The 23,250-nt window shown below is 40.2% G+C and overlaps 1 protein-coding gene across 1 annotated transcript in view; it reads right to left on the bottom strand.

Annotated features, from left to right (window-relative positions):
- The window catches only part of EHF (ETS homologous factor), a 34,560-nt gene extending 18,308 nt beyond the window's left edge, over positions 1-16,252 (bottom strand). Inside the window, exon 1 of the mRNA XM_005011289.6 lies at positions 16,101-16,252. The gene's annotated coding sequence lies outside the window, so the exon portion shown is untranslated. The remainder of the gene's footprint in view (positions 1-16,100) is intronic.
- Between the last annotated feature and the right edge of the window lie 6,998 nt (positions 16,253-23,250).

Here is a 23,250-nt window from a genome sequence, read left to right as displayed (position 1 = left end):
ATCAGTAACCAGAACCAATGCACTTTAGAGAGCTGAGTAGATACACTCTGAAAGCTTTTTCCCTAGGTTCTGATTTCAGTCATGTTCTCTTAAAATCTTACTCCCCCCATCACAGTGTAGTAGGCAATTTCTCATCACAGTATTCCTAAACAACACTAATAGTATTTTCAGACAATATGTGTGGAATTTGCTTTACAAATTAATCAATCAATACAACCCTTTTTTGAAAGCTATACAAGTTACTTCAACCAGAATAATTTAATTATCTTCCCACATTACCTGTGGGAAAAATTATTCATGAGAGAAAGAATTCACGATATGATAGTAACCACTGGGACAGGATTCGATTCAGTTTTAACCCAAACTTTCCCAAAGTTATTGGTATTATTCAAGGTACTGGTTGTATTTTTTGTGATTTGAAAATTGTCGGGTCACCTCCTGTACCTTACTGCAAGAGTGTTGCTTATTTGGAAATCACTTCTAGCACTTTGTTCAGGATGAATATAATGCCCCACTCGTGTAACTTCCATGGCTTTGCTTGGAAGTGTGCATACCAAGCTCAAAAATGTTTTCCCTATGAAAATCAAATAGTGATTTTCTTCATTTCATCCTGTACGTGCCTTTCTTTGATACAAGTTCATGACAGATTTATGCTTATAGCAGTGTCTCATCCCATACTTGGAAAGATTTTGAGTCAGGATATTGGAAGGGGTGTGCTCTTCATTAGTTTAGGGCCAAATCCTCAAATCTCCCTTGTGTACAGACAAACCTGGTTAAAGGGTGTGAAGCCTCAAGGGGAAGGACACATAATATGTTCAGTTTTCTTTTAATCATATGCCATGTATCAAAGTGAACGGTGGAACTAATGAAGCCTGGTTTCCTATGAATGTGTATCTTGTGGTTGGATTCTCTAGTGTCTAGTAAGATGTGAGCACTGATTGAAGTTTTTCCCACGGTTGGGGCATTCATAATATCCCGTTCTCTCAAAGGAGTGAGCTCAAGCTTCACTCCTTCTTTCAGACGGAGTATTAATAGATTTTCCTCCTCTACTTGGCAGTCTGTTTTCATTAATCCTGTAAGAACTTCATATCTTTGAGACTTCTACCCCATATCAAATTTAATTAAAATTGGCGATGGGACTCGAAGATTGTTACAGGCCAAATGCAAAAGCCAACACGCAGACAGAATAACAACAAAAGCCTCATTTCCTCAGGAAACCATGCTAAACAGGGATTCTAGCTGAGATGAGATTTTAGAAAACAACATTTAGATCTTAGGATCTGTCTCTCTACTGACTAAGACATGGTACATTAAAAATGAAAGCACATATGAAATACTGTGTGCGTATACACAAATACCTATTTATATACACATATTTACATACATACACCCTTGTGTGTATCTGCACACACATTTCCATTCTTTTCTACTGAAGAGGTGCCACCTTTGGCACCTCTTATGTCTTAAAACACTACCAGGAACACTGCACAGTTATGAGAGGAAGCACATAACACTTTACTCAATCAGCGAGGTTAAATATAGCTGTGTGCTGGTGTTCAGCAGCATTCTTTCCAGAGAGAGTCCTACTAGAGGGCATGAGTACATCCAGAAGAAAAAAAAAAAAAAAAAAGATCTTTCGCCTACATTCAATATATCAGATGGTATTCAAAGCCCAAACCCTGAAGGCCTCTCTTAGCTAAAGCTCTTGCTGGAGTCAGGAGGAGCTTTGACCGAGCCACAACCCAGTGACTTGGCAGTAACAGCAGCTCACTTGCTCTGTTCTTCTCGTCTGTCTTGACCGTCTGACCACTCTGAGTAAACGGCGGTAACGGAAAGAGCAAGGAGCCATGGCCTGGCAATGGAGCAAATCCAGAAAAGCATATTTACAAGTCCTTGAACCTTGAACACTGCATAGTGCACTCTATGCAAATTATTTTATTGCACTACAGGTGTGCTCTGAAGGTAAATTACTCTGATCCCCTTTTCCACATTCACCCCCAATGAATCTTAACATCCAGATAATGAATTTCTCCTTTCTTTGAACCCAAATCTTTCAAGAACAGCTTGCATTCAATGACAGGAAAATGCTCAACACTGCCTGAAAGGAGAAAGAGCAGTGCAGAGAAAATGAGTGAATCCTGAAGTACTACAACCAGAGTGATTGCTATGACATTGATTTCTACAGTTGCTTACATTACAAGGCTGAACTGAACTAAGGGTCTCATTAATTACAAATATGAGGGGGTGTGGAGCCCATAGGGGAAGGAGGCATACAGCTTTCTGGTTTGTAAAGCTACGTACTCTATGCAAAAGGGAAAAAAAAAAAAAAAAAAGTCTAAGGCAAAACTGACTGAAACTATTAAACTATGACTCCACCCGTAAGCTATGCAAAGTCTAAGAGTGACTTCTAGCTGAGACAAGCTCAGTGCAGCTCCTCCTGGCGTGTCCAAAAGGGTGGATCTCTCTTGGCGCATTTACCTATGGGATCCTTCCCCATTTTTTCCCCTTTTACCATCATGGCTGAACTTCAAATGTAGATTTCACCTGGGCCTATTTGCTTTGAAGTATGTTATGTACACAGTGAAGACACAATCCCTGCTTTTCAGGGCTTGGAGTTTATGGAACAAGTATCTACAGAGTATGTTAAATATTTTAGATCATTACTGCACCTTGGATTACAGTCAAGCACTTAAACAGCAATCTAAAATAAATGATACTGGGTAATAACTGCAGCTGCAGAGGAACAGAATCTGGATTTTAATCTTTTTCTAGAAAACTCAAAAGGCGACAGTGGGCTGAGCTTTCAAGACATCGGAAACAAAAGAGACGCGCAATAAAGCAGGTGGACCTGCTTTGCACATACGGTTACTTCAGAAACACAACTGCATTGTACTTGTAATGTATAAGATCAATTAGCTGCTTTGCATGCCAACCACCTATTTTACATCTCCAGTAGTAGCAAGGGCAGGCACAAACTGAATACATGAATGTTGACAGCGTGTTTGCATGTTACGATGAGCTTTGGGTCTCCTGTTTTTTTTCTCTCCTTTGCTGTGCACTACTACCAGGGTACCTGTGTTTAGTTCTGAGATGCTGTGCATATAAATATGGTTAGGGCCTACCCTTAGATTGCCCTGTGGTCTCTGTCTGTTTGCAAAGGTCTCATGTTCATCCTTGGTGTCTATGCCAGACTCCCAGATAAGCTCTGCCAGAGCTCAGTCGCAGATGACCTTTTCTGCAGCTTTTTAGGATCTCTCCAGACCACACAGATTCACACACAAGCATCACATGCTTCCTTGTTTCCATCCCTTTGTTTTAGCACACAAAAGGCTGATTCCCAGCAGGGATCCACTTCACAACAAAAACTCAGCTGAGGACCACTTTGCTGTGATTTGCAAGGTGCCCTTCAGATGACAGCCTATGCAGCTCGTCCAAGCTGACGATAATCTCGACTCACCGCTAATGTCAATGCAAACATACCCCATGAAAAATTGTTTCCAAACTATTTGAAAGCTTTGAAGAAAACTCCAGTGAAGAACTACTATGATCACGCTCAGTATTTGTTGTATAACATACTCGGTGTTTGATGCATTTCATTTTCAGTCCATCATAGGCACCCTTAGGCCACAGTAACAAAATGTGTTTACTGAATCACATTGTGAGTGTAAAGTTCAAGGAATCATTTTTATAAGAAAATTTTCTAGATAATCTCCGAAACTCTTTGTATTCCAGATTTTGGTTTAGGACTTTGGGGCCAAGTTTTTTTCCTTCCTACACCCCTCTGAACTATGCATTCCTACGCTTCTATATTTCTGGTGTGTACAGCTGTGGTTTATATGCATAAAACCACCTTTGCATGTGCAAAATTGGCTCTTGGTGAGCTTTCAGAGAATACATTGAGACCTTGATCATTTGCTGTTGTGGGCTTTTGGAAAGGAAGAGTTGGGTTTATTCTTTTGTTTTCTTTGAACCTGGTATATTAAATGTATACATAAAGGTAAACTGAAAGACCAGAAAAAGGAAGATGAATAGAAAAGAAGCTTTTAGCATTTACCTATGTTACAGATAGAATCACGATAAACCAAATCAAATAAAGCTTGGTTGGAATCTTTTATTACTAAAGATCTGATTTTCATGATGCACTACAAGGCAACTTTTGTATGAGATATGTGGTGGTTGTTTTAACATGTTCATATGGATGCTTCAAAATCTTGCATATATATTTTAACTAAAGAGAAGGTTGAGTAGAAAAGCTAGGATCTAGATCTATATCTGAGCTACCCCTCCGCTCCGGGGTTTGGGTTTGGTTCTTATCTCTCTTTTACAATGTAATTTAAAGACAAAACCATAGTTCAGTTTCCTTTTTGAGCGAGAACAAAGTTCACTTTATGAATGCAAAAACAAAAATTTACTTGATTATATGCAAAGTCTCACAGGTTATTTTTTCTCTGTCCCTTTTTTTTTTTTTCATAATCCACAATCTTAATATGAACTGGCTTCAATTTTCAAGGTACTAGTTAGTATAATGAAAATAAAAGAGAGGATTTCAACACAGGTTTTGTTTGTTTGTTTGTTTTTCTAAATCAGAAGCAAACAGAAGGCCAACTGCAAGCAGAGTCCTCAAGGCACAGATGTGCCTTACACTGCTAACTGCCAAAGGTTGGCAGTTTTGCAAATTTTACCCACAGTTATGTTACCTTAGCAGAGGAAAACAGTGAACCGGAACCTGCCTCTGAACAAGGATCCTGTGTTTGGGATCCATGCTTCCTTTTCACATCACAGGCTAGATGTGTCTCTTCATGCTATACCGCTAGTTTTCGAATGAGAAAGAAAATAGCATCGTTTATTTTGCTGTCAAAAAGCTCATTCTCTTCTTGCAGAAGATCTGTGCACAGATCTGTACATTATTAGTGGAATTGTGGGTCACACAGCTAAATCAAAAGCAAGACAAGAAAAGGTTTTATTTCTTGCAATAAATGCTCATGTCATTTTTGCACAGACGTATTCTTAGAATGCTTGAAACAGGTAATATGTTTGCAAACAACTACCAGAAAAAAAAAAAAAAAAAGCAGGCTTTTTTTTCCTCTCTCTTTTTTTTTTTTTTTTCCCTTTGGAGTCGGTGCTGCAAAACATGGCTTTGACCGGCATATGGCACTCCCTTTATTACTGTCTGCATCACTGCAGCAAGTTCATGATAATTTGGGTCAGCCATTTTCTCCTGAGTATTTAGAAGTCATTTGCAATAGATTCATCAGTCTTGCCTCAGGGATACAGAGTCTTGGAAAACACAATAATGGGAAAAACTGCCTTTGCTCTTTATTCTTCTTTCAGCACTTAATACCACACCTCATGGAACAACTCCACACCTCCTTTCATGTCCTTCCTATCTCTCTGGTACATCCTTCCTCGAACCAGGAGCCAGCTCATCTCCCTAATCTCCTTTTACTAAACACCTTTCTTTTGCTTACAATACACTAAATACACAAATGGCCAAAAAGCACTCTAGATGCCCCTGTAGCTTGACAAACTACCTGCCTATAATTAGGCAAGAACCTCATCAGCTAACAAAATACTACCATCGTGTTCTAACACCTTCTCCTTTTCCCTTGGCTCTGGCTCCCCAACCACTTCCCTCTACCTTCCACGACAGCTTCTCTTTGCATTGCCTTAAAAGACAAAGTGCGTACTGGGAGACCTGCTTTCTATACTGCTAACGTAGCCCGCGTGACTCTTCGGTTATTAGCGAATAATGACAATAATTGTGTTTGTATTCATGTTTGGCTCTCATTAGATGCTGAAATGTTTACAACGTAACAGCTACTCAGACACAAGGAGTCTGACATACACTGCTGCAGCAGCCAGGATTTCATGGAGAAGTACATTTTAACCTCTATCACAACCATCACTTCTCTTTTGTTAAGGGAATAGTCTGGTTTTCAGCAGTAACAACCACTAATTTGTCTATTTCTGAAATAAAAAGATCCTTTTTTATGCACTGTTTTTTTTTTTAAACGTGGTTGCATACATTGCATTTTTATAAAGAGCAACCGCTTGGAAACTTCAGGTTTCTTCTTTTGGTATGGTTTCTGTGTGAGAACTGCACAGAATAAGGAACACGGGTTGGACACCACAAAAGGGAAGGTGCCCTGGGGGTCGCTGTGAGCAGCTTCTGGTGTCTGGGAAGGAGGGGTAAGGCAGAGATTTGCCTGGTGGGGAGAGCAGCCCCACAGACATGGGCACAGGCGAGCTCTCGGCATGAGGACTGAGCCTTCTTATCCCTGTCCTGCCAGTACCCTGGTCAGGACGCTCAGATAACCCAGCCGAGAGACTGCGGCACATCGGTGTGGTGCCAATCTTGTTCCTAGGACCTTACAGCCATGAACATCTCCTCAGTTAGTCCAGAAGCTGACTCAAAGTAAAGACAGACATTTGCTTTCTTGTCTCCTGTACCACAAACTACTAGCAGGAGAGGTATCCAGCTGGAGTATTTGGAAAACTTCCCGCTCTTGAGAAGAACAGAGATGAAAACTTGAATATTAGTTTCGTCCCTTTAAGATCTTCATACTTAAAATCTGCTTCTTTCTCATGATTAACACGCAAATTTTCCCAGTGGGGCTATTATTCTTTTACATGAATTGATTAATTCAATTAATGAACTAATAGTATTTCTTCATTAAATATGTGAGGAGACAGCACAAATCAGCTAGGATTGGGGATATGGAAGTTGAGAGTTAAGTGTTTTATCCTAAACTAGGTCCAAGCACAGCTTCCTGGGGGTCTAAGCCACTCAACAGCAGTGTATATACCTTATTGCAACCCACCTAACTGCGATCTGATCGCACTCTTGCTGGCATGAGAGCAGAAGGTTGTTTCAAGAAGGAGACATAGCAGAGGCAATACAAGGCTTGCGATGGGAAGGATTATAAGTTGCAGGAGTTAGGGAGGGTTTACGTGGCTGACTATTACCTCCTTTGGCTGGGTCAGGCATGTTCCCTAGTGCCAAGCCGGGGAATACCGATCCCAGCAGCGTGACGGTATCTCCAGCCAGGATGCCAGCTCCTCTTCCGCTCCCCTCCAGACTACGAAGTATCCCAAAGCGGGCAGGTGTTTGCGAAGGAATGTGTCTCCAAACAGGCAGCTATCACAGAAATAGTTCAACAGAGCTCACTGACCCTGTTGCTGAAACCTGCTGTCAGGCAGACCATTCCTTTGACTGCCATTCAGTCTTGCGTGTTTGTATGTGTTTAGTAAGTGCATTTATTTGCAGCCCAGCCGTGCCCATGTGGTTTCTTCATACGGTGTTTGTTGTGTAAAGAATAAGAGATTGCAAGACCACTGCCCTGGCATCCCACTCCACTGGCTGCACAGAGCTGTCTGCATCACCCCTGGATGTAGCCATGGGCTCACTCGCCCCACACAGCCAGGACTTCGAGGAAGCCCTGTGCCTCCTGTGCTTCCCAGAGCCACGTGGCACTGGGACAGTGGCTGACGCACTCATTTATGCTTCATGCCTTCATTAAAAGCAGCCAGAAAATGGGGGAGTGAAGTTTCCTTGCTCTGCAGCCACTTTCTAAGGTAAAGCAAGGAAAAACAGTGGGAAACAACATCTCCCTGCTGTTGTAAAAGCCAAGAGCAGCTTTCCCCCCTCTCCTGCCTGTGGTGAGAGGAGCAACACTTTCATGGCGCCTCTCCTCCTCAGCTGGCACAGCGAACTGCCCATCCCATTTCCATTGATTTCTCCAGTGGTTGCATTAAACAATACAATGGAGTGTTTATGTGTCAGTGTTGGGAGCAGGTTGTTAAGTAAAACCCACCGTAAATAGAGCCGTTAATTCAGTTGCTGGCATGGCTCTCTGTTATCTTCTCAATACCTCCCAGAGGGTATTAGCCTTACCCTTTCGTTTGAGTTGGCAGCAGAGTTATTTTTTTGCACCTGCTGCTCTACTCCGATAACAACACAGGTCAGCTTTGATTTGTTGGAATATAAACAAAAGAGCAAAGCCAGGCATCTGCCTCAACAGCCTGGGCCGGTTTGACGATAGAGCTTTTCCCATTGGGTTTTGTACAAATGTACTCTTTCAATTCTTACGTGAACTCTCTCCTGCTTCATAAATAGAACTTTGCTACAGAACAGCCTGGTGTCAGGAGGACAGCTCAACACCGTACTTTTCCATCAACTGAAACCTCAACGGGGCAAAGTAATGCTCTTCTGAGGGTGAAGTCAGAACAGGTGTCGCATGAAACACGTAAAGAAAAATAAGCTGAGACACAGAGGTCTGAAAATCAGCAGGAAAAAGCAGCAAATTAGGTATAGATTTTACAAGCAAATCAAGCAGTAGATGACCCTTCTTGAGAGAGGAAGAAAATCTGAAGCATTGTGAGGGTTTGCTTTCCCATGTTCACCTATGTACACTCCACCCCTTAACCTGCTCTTTACCAACAAACAAATAAGTAAACTCTACAAGAAGTAGGTTCTCAGCTGGAAAATGGGCCAGTTTTAAGGTCTTCTGAAAAATCAAGCCTACAGGGCTCATGTACTGTAAAAGCATTTATGTTGATGGCAGGAATACTGATAACCATAGAGCAGGAAAGGAAGAGTCCCCAGACAGTGAAAGCAGTAAATAGCACAAAGCACAGAAATGAAGGAAGGAACTAACTTTACCTCTTCGTGACAAACAGGAAAATTGAGAAACAGAGCTGAAATGATTTGTTTAAGACACATAGTAAGTCAGTGAACAAGTCAGTCTAACTCATATCTCCAGTTCAAGCCCCATTGTTATCCATTGCATCACGTCTACAGAAAAAATTTCAACATGCAGATGAGTTAGGATGATCGTGGGGTATTTTGAGGGCAAAGAGAAGGTACTAAATAAGAGAAACAATTTTCTGTAAAACAGAGACCTGTTCAGACTGAAGCAAGACTTTTCTATGCATCATGGATATTATGTGCCTAGTAGAGATTAGAATGTTAACTTAGACAAACAATTAAATCTACACTTGAAGCATTAAATCAAAAAGCTGCCCTTGACCTATGTATGATCCTGAAAAGGAGTTAGAAATTCCTAAGTAGAGCTGGCTGAAATTCAAAATTTCTGTTCTATGGAACTGTGGCTACTTCAATGCTTTTTTTTTTTTTTTCTTTTTTCTTTTTTTTCTTTTTAATCACAGTGAAAGAATGGAACTTTAAAAAGCAAGTTCCCTGGCAACAGAGAGGGAGGATCCCCATCCCTATGAGCTGACATGTAAAAACCTATATTCAAGTTGTCCCAGTAACAAAAGTGCAACTCAGCCTGTTATGCAAAATTGTTTGTAGAAGGTAGAAAATGTCAAACACTGAACTGCAATAGTACTGCAGGCAGGCAGCATTGTCACCAAATATGACGGTCTCAAACACTTGCTGGGATGTGAAGTTTGTGATCCTATTTCTCCCCTTTCACCAATTGCTTCTATTCCTTCTCTTCCTCCTTATTTCTTTTATTTATTTTGTTTTCATTTCATTTACTTTCTTTTATTCTCTCTTTTGTTTTTGCCTTCTGTTTAATCAGACTGGCTGACTGGCCAAGGAAACTTCTTTTGAATACCATCACGAGCCTGTAACCAGTAAGACAAACAATAACAACATCTCCAATCATCTATCTGTGGCACAGGAGTGCCAGGTCTTACTGCAACTATGGGGTTTGTGTGCAGGTCTGTAGGACGGAGGCTGGAGGAGTAGGAAACAGGGGAAAAAGCTCTGTTCCCTCTGCTCTTTTTGCTCCCCTCTGCAAGTATGTATCTCATTTAGTCCTCAAGGTAACTGGAACGGGTTCTGCCAACAAAACCAATAAAAATATTTCCGGACTATTTCAAGCAGCTATTTTTTTCAAAAGGAGATTTATTACCATCTGATTTATTCCAACTGTAATGTTTTTCTAGAAAGGGGGAGTTAGTAAAGATCTTAAAAAAAAAAATTTAAAAAAAAAAGCTGTTTTCAGTGGGATTTTTTCTTCCTTTTTTCATATATTTAATGATTAAATCTTCATAAGATTTTTAATATTGAAGGTGTGCTATGCCATAAGGCAGGCTGATACCTTGGTTCTAAATTCCCCCAAACCCTGTTAACTTTTCACATGTGTAGTACCATTGACTATGTTAACACCCTTGAATCTCTGCATCCCTCCAATACATTGATGTTGAATACAGCAGAACATGCCAGTTGCTAAAGCTGCAGAGCTGCTGCTGTGGGGCTTTGGGAAGGGCAGCCCTGGGAACCGCAGCTCTCAGGCCACGCACATGCTCCTGCAAGAAAGCCGACATGCTTTGGCACAGGGCAAAAACAGCAGGCATGGAAGTCACAGACAGCTCACGCTTGGGCTCTAGGCATGAGGAGTCCTTCGCTTGCTGCAGGACAACACAGGTTGACCATTTATACCTGCTGACAAAATACACCGTAACACAACTAGCTGTGTATTTTCAAGGATTAAATGAAGTTCTTCAGATTACCACACAAAGTTGGTGGAATATGGGGTAAACATTCAAATTCCTATTTTAAAAAGTAAAGAAAGAAAGCCCACACAGGAGATAAGGGATGTGCGTGTGCATGTACGTTGTTCAGTGTGGTTGTGTGACTGCATGCGTATCGGGAGTGGCTACAGACAGACTGAGAAAGATTTACTGGATTGACTATAATTTGACTATCTTCCAAAAACATTTAATCATTTGAGATTTTAAAGGAGGAAGAGAAGTTTCTACCTGTTCTCACAACGTATAACAGCTCCATCAAAAAAAGTCTTAGGGAGGGTAAAGATAACTACAAGTCACTAAATGAAGGAAAAACCTATATCTATTTCACTTTGTACACCCTGCTTTTGATAAGTCTCTAAGGATATCTCACTTGTCTAATCACTTATTAATTCAGTCTTCTAAAACCTTTTTCATCTTTCTCTATCAGGGCAGCTGCCTGGGAACATTACAAGTGATGTCTGAGTTGTGTGGCAGATCCCACTGCAAAAGAGATGAGAACAGCACCCTTCAGTGTGTCAGAATTTAACTCCCTGATAAAGCCCCTTCATAGCCATGCCAATCTATGAGACAGTTGCTTAACCAAGCATACTTTGAAAGTGCATCATCAAGATGCAAGCTTCGTCGCTGTTGTGCAATAATAATTATATGTTTCAGTAAAAATCATTAAGAAAGTTTGGGGGTAATCATTACATTGTGCATTTAGTTTCATTCCTGACCATTGCATCTTGGGCAGTTTTACACAGGATCGTTAATTATATAGCAATACGAATTAGTTACCTGTTCACTGCCAGATGAAAGAAAACCCAGAGTGGTTTTAAAAAACAGAAACATTTTTTTGATGATGGCATCAGTAATTTGGACGATAGAGTCTATTTTAACACATAGAAACTCAATCCTCATGGATCTGTAGGGGCTCAGGAAACTTTTCTGTCTACATCTGATAGTGAGCAGAGTAAATACTCAAGACATTATGTCTGTATCCTTCCTCCCTAGTAAGAGGAATATTTTATCCTTTGTATTCACAGATCATGGATGTAGAATGGCTTTCTTTTCACCACTGCAGAGCAATCCTCTTTTATTGTCCTGTCTTCTTGGTCTATAACCAGCAAACACCCAGCCCCAGCTAGCTGTTTTTTCTACTAGTTCTCATACTCTTTCTTGTGGAGCACATTTCATAAGATCAGCAAAAGTAGAGGTAATGATAACCATGTGCAATGTCAGCTTTTCGAAAGGGAGCCTTTGAGGGATCTTCCTCATAGAGAGAGACATGCAAAATGCCAATCGCAAGTTGGCTGCTCTACTGGCTACATGACTCCATGTTTACTCATTCTCATCCATCTATAGGCCAATGACCAACGAATGTCCCAAGCATTTTAGGCATTCAGCGACGGATTTGGTTCAAGCTACATCCCTAATAAAGCTCAAACGAACTCTCATACTAAGAAAGACTGGTAACTTCCATAGATAAAAAGTTAATCCTTACTTTTCCATATGCTAGCTGTGTGAACAAACCCTTCTTAATTTACCCTTTCTGTTATTAGTGTTACTTACGAATTTCACCCTTTCAATTTTGTAACGTATCTTTTTTACAAAGATTTAGTGGAAAAAGTCCCTGGTTCATCTGGGGGCAAAATACATGCAAGCTGCAGAGTGAGCTGAAGGCAGGGAAAGGAAGAAAGAGCAACAGACATTTGTAGTTAGAGATCTTGCAGCATCCTCGAGGCTGGCTGAGTGGCTGAAGCCAGTGGACTTTGCTAAAGATTGTGTTGGACTTCCTTGGTGCCCACAAGGCACGTCGTACCATCAGGAAGAAAACTCCATGAGTTTATGCTTGAAAGTTTAGCAATAGCTAAGCTGTGAGACTGGAAAGAGACTTGACTTCTCTAAACATCGCCAACTATGCAAGCTACAGAAATTGTTAGCATTTCTGTTCATTTCCTCATGTACAGCAAAGCCTTTATATTCGATTCTACCACATCCTAACATCATGTGTCATTAGCAATGACAACAGACAATTACGTTTGTGACCCTTTTCTTTTTATGTGTTGCTTACCGCAGGAACGCCTGCCTAGTCCTTGACAAGAAGGACCTAATTCGCAACCGTAGGAAGGCTGATGAGAAAGAGAGCACTGCAAGACCATAGAAAATCCTTTACAGGGTGGTCACGCTACCACCAGAACAAGAAGGGGTCATTCATCTATCTGTTTCTTAGTCGCAGCACACTGACCGATTTTTAAGCCAGACAGGTCTGTCCCACTGTCTGGGTACCACAGGCTGTTGCTCCAGTTCACAGAGATGGCATTCGTTGTACTGGAGACAGCTCGGGCACTGGTGTGGGAACTGAAGCACGCCAACGGCAATAGAAAGCATGTAACTGTGGACTCCGCAAAAGAAATCTGGGTAATGCTGCAGTCAGTGGAAAGTTTGCATGGGAGAAGACTGAATGATTTGGTCATTAGACTAAGCTAGACACATTTATAAAGAGCGTGGAAGGGATGAACAAAGAAGGGTAGATAAGGAACAATTCTGGAAAGGTGTCATGTCTCATGGACAGTTCTCTCAGCTCACAGAGACAATAAAATCTTTAATCCTCTTCTGTAAGAACTGACCGTAAATACTCACTTCTTCAGCAGGTGTAGAAATCAATCCACCCAGGATTTTTTTTGTGCAATTTACTGTGGGAGAGGCAGCAGGCTAAAACACAGACTCACTTACGGAAATCCTTCATTTTCCTCCCTAATCTCTCTTCATCTGTGTCTCCAGATGATTTTTCCTTTTTAGTTTGATCTCTCTCCATCACAATTTGTTACCTTGCACCTCCCAGACAGAACAAGTACTGATGTTAACAAAAAAATTCACTAGGAATGAAAAAGAAAAAATTAAAAAAAAAATGAAGGAAGTTCAGAGGGAGCCAAATGATTTAATTTTGTCTTTGTCCAGCTATCCGATAGTCTGTTTTCACCGCTGCCAAAAACTCACGATACCCTGAGAATATCTGAAGTAATACGAAATTACTGTGGCAATACCACACCATATTCTCTCGGGTGACAAGAGAATAATAATTTTCCATGTTAAACAGACTACATTCTATTACCTGATCTCACCATGACTGGGATAATAAGAATTGTTGTCACCCTATAAACTGCTGTGAAGGGTTACCTAATTTCTGCTGGGGCAAACAAGCACTAGTCTGCTCTGATACAGGATTCTTTATTACTATGACTTGGGAAGAATATACTGATTTATTGGCCTCAAGGGCTTTACAAATACCAATAGGACTAGCAAAAAATGAAAAAAAAAAATTAAATGAAAAATAAAGCAAGTGAACAACATCAGCACTATTAATGGTAACATTGCCTCTGCGTGTAGGACCAATGCATGGAGGTGAGAAGGGGGTCTAGAGAATGATGACTCTTCGAAAGCCTCAAACACGCTTTATAAACTCCTGACCCAGAAATTCAGTATGGGGTAGGCATCACCTCTGAGAATAGGTATCACCTTTGGGGGCTGAAACACATATTGACTCACATTCCCTTTCTGGTTGGCTTTGCTGTTCCTACAGCCTGTGTCCTATCCTGACACCCAGACTTGACCTTGGATGTTAAAAAATTAGTGGGAACCACCAAAGGGATTAAAGGATGGAAAAGCTTACAGTGAAACTGGCACAAGTGTTTCCATGAGATGGAAAAGCCTATGGGGCTCTGACTACCATATTTATCAAAAACGAGGCTAAGGGAGAAGTTGTTCACAGCTACACACAGCTACCAACACAAGGAACAGAAAATTGTCACTCAGGGAAACTTCACACTAGCCATCAAAAGATAACAAAATCAGGTGGCTGAATGCTAAAGCTAGACCACGTCAGACTGAAAATGAGACGAAATATTTTTAGAGGAATGAAATCCTCTTATCTAAGAATCTAAGCAGTTAATTAAAACATTCTGGTGAATTTCCCATCATTGGACTTCTGGACTTTTTTTTCAAGACTGGAAGTTTTCTAGAAGATAAACTCTACTTTAAGCCACCTAATTAAACTTGAAAATTCTGGGAAGTCCTATGTTGTTATCACCACAATCACTTCTGGTTTTAAAACCTGTAAGGGTCAGGAATTAAACTGTCATTAATTGTGATATTTGCTGGTGAAACAGCTTAATCCTGTTGTTTTTCTAGTTTTAATTGCAACTGTTTTCTTTGGTTTCCACATCTGCATTAAATACAAACCCTCTCTGTTTTCCAGCTCTGGTATTTTCTGCAGTGCAAAATAAATGACAGCAAACTACTTAAATTGCTACCCACAAATTTGCTATCAAAACAGAACTTAAAGGAGTGCATTTTTTTATTACTCCACTCAAGTTTTCACAAATTACAGGAAATACTGCTATAAGAGGGTATGTTTAACACAGTTCCATGCGACACAGGTACAAATAAAATCATTAAGTGAAACTTTTACCTCAGTGTTCATTTCTATCATTAAGTGATTTCATTTCAAAAAGAATATGAAAAATGATAGTCGGATATACCTTAAAAACAAAGGTGACGTTTTATACGTTTAGATGAAGTAATCTAAAATCTCATTACTAATAAAATTCAATAACTCTGTAACTACATACATACAAGAGCATTTGCCTTAAATCTCTCATGTGGTGAAAAACAAATGTTTATCACTAAGCCCATCACATATGTTTTACACAATCAGTGTAGATTTTGAGCAACTTTTTCTTTACATGCACTTCTACCATTAAACAGAATTTGAGAAGTCTCTTTCTTGCTGTGTCTATACCTCAAGGGGCCAATTCTGGTTCTATTCAAATAAAATTACCATTGGAAGAGAAACAAATTAAACAAGCAAAGACACTGCAGGCCTCTGCTCACACTGTATTTACCTACTCAGTGCTTCAGCCGGCTTCTCTGGGGTGCTTACACTTAGAAGGGACTAAGAGCAACAGAACCCCACTTGCCACTGAGCTGCCACGAAATTGACTTGAGGTTAAATTGGGCCAAATTATAAATTTCCTTTAGGATTTTTCGCTATCAGTACAATCACCATCATCATCACCATCCTCATCACTAAAAGCAACAGAAACACCATCCTTGTAAAGTGTCTCCCTGTTCTGTGCCACCAGCACTCTCAGGGGTATCAAGAAGGTCCACTCCACTCTCTCACCCCCCACCTTACTGATTAGATGACTTCTCTGGGGACAAAAGCAGCAGATTTGGGACCCAGAATATTGCCAGCTACATCAGAGACTTTGAGTAATTCTGATGAAGCCACTGGCTCAATTTGAGGTCATTGACATTCTGGGTGAGTAAAGGCAGCAGGTCTGGCCCCAATCAAACATAAACACGACAGGCTTATTTAAACATAAGTAAGATATAAGTTCAAAATAGGAAAACTGAAGTCTTTATTGTAACGTTTAAAAGGCGTTTTGATCAAATTAGTTTAGCTGCTGTTCCAAAGTGGGAAGGGAGGGGCTCGGTAGGGTGGGCATGAGTCCAGTAGACACTTCTCTCTTTTCTTTTTTTTTTTTTTCATGGGTGTTAATTTAAAGGAAGTATATTAAAAAAAAATAATAATAATAATAACCCAAACACCTTACCTCATTTAGCTGCAGATTCTGGAGTGGAAATCCTTAACTGAGGCAATGGGAAGACTGTCTAAAGAACAGTAGGTTGGGTAAACACAGGTACTAGGTTATCTCTCCTAAAGACTCCCAGGAGTGAAGATAAATGGATGTGATATTAATTTTAAAACATTTTGCTGAACACTCAGGCAGCCAATAGGGGAATTCCTTAGGTCACTTCCTGTTCATTTGATTGGGTCTGCAACGACAACAACGAAGACGAGGTTGGGAGCATTTGCATAAGGCCAGCTCAGTCCTCAGTATTCAAAGAGAACAGGTCTAACCGGGTTACACGTGTGGCTCCAGAACAAAAGAGAAACCTGGTAATGGATGAGGGATTGATTTCTTTGTAGTTGTTTTTTTAAGACCATCCCTTTTTTTTTTTTTTTAATGGAGGTTATTTCAGGTAGATAGGGAGATTATAATTAGAATGAGGAGAAGTGAAGAGCAGGAATGTCCTAAATTAAAATTAGTCTGAAAATAACATGAGAAGATGCATGGTAAGTAATAGCCCTGTGCTGCCAGAGAGGTGGACTGGATGAGCCAATATCACGGGCTTGATTCTTTCTTTTTATACCTCAAGATATGTGAAATTAATGAGTTTGCACAAGGGGGAGTCTCTAGGTCTTCCAGCTTCTCTGGATATCTAAGAGAATGTAAAAGAAAATGGGGAAAAAATCTTCAGTGTAGGTGTACACAGGGATGAGTATGAAAGAACAGCTACAGGAAGATTAACAAGGTAGAAAATCAGCAGATCAGTGTTTAGCTTTACACTTCTCTGCTTTTAAACTTCTTAATTCTGATGGGAATTAGGACCAGCGGGGGAGAGCTAAAACCTTTCTTACGGCATCTACTCCACAGCACATGGAAGTCAGGCAAAATATTTGTTTGCTCTTCCGAGCCACAGGCTGGGTGTTGGATTAGAGGCCTTTCACTATCCAGTCATCAGTTCAACTCTTGAGTTGGGTGAAAAGCACGGAAGCACTGTTTCCTCATGTAATATCTGTGCTTTATGGACAGTTCCTAGAATTGCGAGCCCAAATCTGTCCTTGACTATGTGCAAGTTACTTCTCCAGATTGCAACCAGGAACCTGAGCAGGAAATGAGGTGCCTAAATGAAAATATGAACCGTCATCTATCGTCAGGTAGCAACATAGGAAACTTCTAGGGTTTCATTAATTTGTATGTATAAAGCACAAGAATTGCTGAGCGTTTTTATTCTGTGATTTTTCAGAGTTCTATGTGAAATTAATTTTCCAGTCTCTGTTCACTTTTGGTTCCAGGGCTCATCATAAATCTCCTTCCCGACAGATGTACTCTCAGAGCTAGGTTTACCAAGCACAGGGAATGAATTGTCCTTCAACATCTAGAGATACTATTAATCATTAATCAGGATCCATTGTCAGTTTAGAGGAAACATTACACACGTTATTTATGCTGAACCTGATTTCAAGATAAATTGTGGATCTCAGGCCCAAGGAATGTCACCTTTGTTCCTATCATCCACACTAACACCAATGATACTAAAACACAAGTTGTTTTTGTTCACACAGATCAGGTGTGCATGAGTACGCGTGGTTTGAGAAAATCCCATTGTTTTTCAGCTGGGATATAGTCAAGTTCCATGGCTGCTCACCTTGACTCTCACTTATCAAAGTTGTCCTTGTGGCAGAAAGAGGCTGTAAATTTCCATCTTGGAGAGCAATATCACACCAAGGGCTAAGGATGTCATTGAAAATTGCTACGCAACTGTTCAGTTTTCACAAGTAGGTCAACTATCTGCAAGATTTCTCTACACATTCATGTCACCGAGTCTGAGTATTTGCATACCAGTTCATCACTTGGGTGAGTATTTAGACTAAAGCTTTCATCATCAAAATAACGTCTTATCATCATATCAGCATGAATGATCAATCCAGAACAGGAGAACAGGAAAAAGCTAAGAACTGAGCAAAGAATGAGAAAGCAATAAAGAGCTCTTCCCTTCCCTGGAAGGACGTCTTTAACAAGGAACCCACCTCTAACGTCACTTCACTGAGCGAAATGTGGGAGATGAAAGAGTCACACTGAAATACATCTCATCCATATGCTGCAGAAGCACCACAGAAAGCTGTGACCTCAGGATCTCAACATTGCTAGGGACATTGGACTTTTCCTACTGCTGAGAAGGACACCAGCAAAAGTGTCAGAAATTTAGTTCAAATGTGGTACTTATACTGGTGTGTCACTTTCTGTTTGTGTGGCTGCAAGCCTTTTCTGTCTCAGCTCCCAAGGGCAGAGACAGCTCTGGTTGCTAAGGCCCAGAATACTTCCAGACAGACAAAAAAGCACATTGTACCAACAGGTCTGGGCAAGGTGAGGCTAACTTGGCCGGCATACCAGTATGCATTATTTAGTAGTGTGCTATTTTCAAAGGCAGGGTGCCACACAGGGTGGTGGCTCCTTAAATTTACTGCCCTGCCTGGCCAGCTATGCTGCCCCCATGCTCCCGATTATGCTTATTGACACTTACATGTGGTTCAGCACAGAGAGGATTACGGGTGGCTTTCGGAGACAGGCAGACCTTTCCCTCTGTGTATCCTTCTGCAGCACTACGGCCACAAAATTAGCATGATTTTGGTCCCCACACAATTCTAGGTGGCAGAGGAAACATGAAAATCTCTGTAATTAGGAGCTAGGAGGCCATGTTCACAGTATGGCAAAAGTGTCAGTGCAGATTCCCAGAATTAATTTAATTATAACCATCAAGCATTGAGGAAATTATCTAAATCTGTCTAGATTCTTAAATTGGCGTCTGTTCCTGCAGTGTCTGACACCTGATGAAAACAGAGAACAAATGTATGATAATTTCTACTTTTCCATTAATATTAATCTCTGCTTCATTTGTTAAATTCCAGTAGAGTATCAAAAGGAGAGTGTAAGAAGCTGATATTGTAGGTTAGACATGTCAAGCAATCAGAGAATTCAGTGTATGATGTTCCTGTCTTCATTCTGTTGTAGCAAAATCAGAAATGATTCATAAAGTTATCTGTAAAATAATACACTTTCTGTAAAACATCATTAGAGAATCCACAAGAAGCAAGACAGATGTTATTTTCCAACAGTGTTAGATATTATAGGCAAGAACCACCTTTTGCTAAGGTTGCCCATTACTTAGGCTTGCAAGACCTTGTAATTTTTTCTTCATAGTTTTCCAAATCCTATCTTAACCATTTGGATAAATTGAAAATTTCAATCATGAGTCATTTGCTTTGCAATGAAATTTTGGATACACAATGTGGACCTGCATTTCCTGCAGCTTTCTTGTGTATTGAGCATTCTCCATTTCCGAGGTTCACAGGGGTTTGCCAGCAGCTAATAAGGGCTATTCCAGTCTGTGTTCACCCTTCTGAAAAGACACATTTTCTGTGAGTCCCACATTAGGCCCAGCAGCTATTCTCAGTTCTGGGGAGCTAAAGGTTTCAGTCCTGTGCTTAGCCACAGGATACCCAATGCTGAGACACCTGCCTGCACTTCACGTTTAATAAATAAATAGAAACCATACACAAGAAACAGAATTAGAAGAACATTATTAACACTGTAACAAGTTAAGCAGTACTGTACTTAAGACACAGACAAAATGGTATTCCTTCGAAGCGAAGCTAACCAATATTATATATTCAGGGAGTGGCCCTGAGCTGTATTTGCTGCACATGAATCAAACTTGCTCTGAAAACTTGTATTCATTTCCTCATGAGTTTTCTTATAGTGTTCATCCTCATGGTATTTGAGGTATTATAGTAACACATTTATTTATAATGTATATAAACATTTAATACATGTACATTAGTGTATTGCATTATATTAATGCATTAGCACTAATATTACAGTATTAGCACCAAAACATTTATCTTTATGCTGCCCTAGCAAAGTGAGAAGGTAATAACTTACTATCCCTATTTTAATAGGGAATCCTAAAAAGACCAAGGTAAAGGTGTTTAATAATTCACAGTATCCATTCTGAGATGCCTAAGAACCATGTATTTATATCACTTAGCATTGTACAGCTATGTAAAGTACTGAAAGCACACTCCCATTCACTTCCATTTCAGATTTTAGCGCTCAGCAGTTTTGTAAATCACATTCCCTTTCTCCAAGAAAATAAAGACTTCTTTTTTTTTCCATGAACAAACAGTGACATCAGTCTAGAAAACAGCTCAAGCATTTTGTCTGGATTTTTCCAAACATATTCAACCTACAGCAAAACTCATTACAGCTCCAGTGGTTACCATTTGAATAAATTATAAGTTAAGGCAGTAACAATGAGGAGCTAGGCAATGGTCACAACAGAGTATCAGCTTTGTGTAGGATTCTGTGAAGGTTCAATTTCTAAGCCTATATAGCTCTGTATGCTAATATTTCTTCAGCTTCCTCACAATCCCCAAGCCATCAGACAGACCCCAACATGCTATAAACTGGAACTGAGGAACTGGAAGTAACTGAGTAACAAAGCTGTTTGGCTTTGGATGTCCTCCTGATGAGAAGTCCTGCAATTCCAAGCATGTCTCAAAAGGAGTATTGGAAATTCTGATGAAAACAGGGGTAAAAATGAGGTCCCTCAAGTTCCTCCCCCAGCAAAGCCAGCTGCCAGCCAGAAGGACCACACAAGCACCACTTTTCCACCTCCTGGGGCAGAGACCCTGTCTTGACCCTTCAGTCTCCTTTCCAGTCAGGGCAGCTTGAGGCATGGACATTTTCTCAAAAACTCCACAGTGGTTTCTATTATTTTGCCAGTCCAAAGGTAAAGAAGAGGCAAAACTGTGTATCTGTCACTTGAAGGACTTGCAGGAAAAACACACAAGAATTTTTGCAAGGATCACTGCAATTCTGTCCATGGTCTGAGAGAAAGATTCTGGGATAAAAAACACAGAACCTGAACTAAGCAACAGAATGGGGATGGTATACAAACTAATAAATAAATAATTATATATATATATAAACAAATAATGTGTTAAGCTTTCCATGGAAAAGATAAGGGTAACAAAGAGCTAAAATGAACCAGCAGGGCAAATAGAATGGCTTACACAAACACTGAAGGAAAAATGCAAATCCTAGAGAGAATATAGTCTTATTATTAATTATGTGTTTGTTTCAGCCTCCTCAGTGTGCAGGTCAAACCAACTCAATGTAACAGCGCAGTGGCATCCAGCCACTCCTTTGTGCAACAGCTTCTATTGTTGCTCACGCTGGTGGGAGTAAACTGGTATGAGAAACGGGGAGAGAGACATTAAAATTAATAAATAATGTCTGTGGCAAATAAAGATGTACAGAACTGAGGAGACCATTAAATCCAACGCAGCATCTGTTTTGTTCTGCAACTCATTTGAAAGAACAAAGTGAACAATTTGTAAGGAGTCACCTGGACCAATTGATAAGAAACCATTTATAAGACTTAAAAGCCATGTTTTCCACCCATATGAACCAATGCAGACCTCTGTGAGATTTTGACAATATGTATCCAACAGCATTTGTAAATATAGTCCTGTTCATAGCCTGTTCAGGAGTCAATAATCATGTCTTCTCTGTTCATTCATATAAACAGTTTCGTTTCTTCAGTGGTGTTTCCTCTTATAGGAAATTATGGACATAGGTAATCACTTATTTATAACAGATGGTTATATGATCAAAGGGGAGGAAGGACTACTGAAGGAGTGTTTTAACATTACAATTTCTAAGTCCAAATAGGGATTATTGTGAGGCTATACCAACTGTGGAATGCTTTGTCAGAGAAAAAGCTTCATAACTTTATGCAATAGTAGGTGTTAAGAAACAACAGGCAGGGCAAAATGACCTAATGGGTCTTTTCTATCTGTTGTGGTTTCAATCTCTTAGCAAACACCTTGATGCTGCTGGGAACAAAACAAATCAAAACCTTTGATTTTAAGAACATAAAACTATCTTTCACTGAATACAAGCACACAGTAATGCACAAAGGAGCACAAATACAGCAAGATAACCTTTTAGTAGGGCTCAAATACTTTGTGTGTTACATTCACAACCCAGACATGGTAAAGCCACAGGGGCCAGGAGAGGCAAAGCCATTCTGATGTGTTGTACCTCACTTTTCCAAAGTGTGGCGGATATAGAAGGATGTTTGTGCTAGGACCATTTGTAAGTATAAGTCACTGTGTAGTCCTGCAAGAGCCACTGATTTCAGAGAGATTGGAACTGGAGCACAATCAGAGAGCTCAGAAGAGCTCTTAAATCATGTGGACACCTTGTCACTGAGCTACAGAGAAGAAAAAGTGGGTATAAGCACTGTAGGATGGCTGGACAAATGTTCAAGTTCATTCCTGCACATAGATGACTGCATCACAGTATTTGACATAGGCATTTTATATACAGCATTTAATGTCACACCTCTTAGGAAATCTACACACGGTAAGTGGGTCCCAGCTGCAGAATTCTGATTCTAACCCTATTTCTTTTCAGTAGAAACTTCTTCCAATTTAAGAGTGTTAGATTTCGTAAGAAGCTCACGGGGGGCTTTACAAATCTATGGGGAATCTACATGGTTTGAGTATTCCCAAACTTAAAAGCTGCTCAGAGGAGAGAATTTAATTTGAGATAACCTCTAGCAGAGATGTTCATGGAGCACGTGCGGTTTCTTTATGCTCTGTGAAAGCAGAAGATTAAAAAGTAAGGACAACAGGCTGCCAAAAAAATAAAAAAATAAAAATAAATAAAAATGTGTCATAAGGACAGATTGAGGAGCCTATAAAATAACAAAAAGTGATAGCAGAAGTTATGTGAAAATTTAAGTTGTTCACAGTGTAATCAGCTACTTTTCAAGGCACTCACCCTTGTAAGCCACATGGGTTGACAAAATGAAATAGTAATGAGGAGTAAAGGACATCCCTATACACAAACACCCATGCGCAGATTTAAAGCCCAAGCAGTTCAAGGACAGGGCAGCACAACAAAGGTCCTAACCTGTGGGATTGGGGGGGGGAGGGAGTTTGGGGTGCAGGGTGTCTGACTGTGAGATTATGGATTTGATTAGTTACAAGGAATTTATAGCACAAGTGCTGCTCCCTTGGATTGCTCAACTACGAATACACCCAGCAGAGACCCAGTGCAGCGTGAA

Source organism: Anas platyrhynchos, chromosome 5 (genome assembly GCF_047663525.1).
Source record: "Anas platyrhynchos isolate ZD024472 breed Pekin duck chromosome 5, IASCAAS_PekinDuck_T2T, whole genome shotgun sequence".
Classification (NCBI taxonomy): Eukaryota; Metazoa; Chordata; class Aves; order Anseriformes; family Anatidae; genus Anas; species Anas platyrhynchos.
The sequence above is the reverse complement of the archived record's forward strand: the minus strand, read 5'-3'. Positions and strand labels throughout refer to the sequence as shown.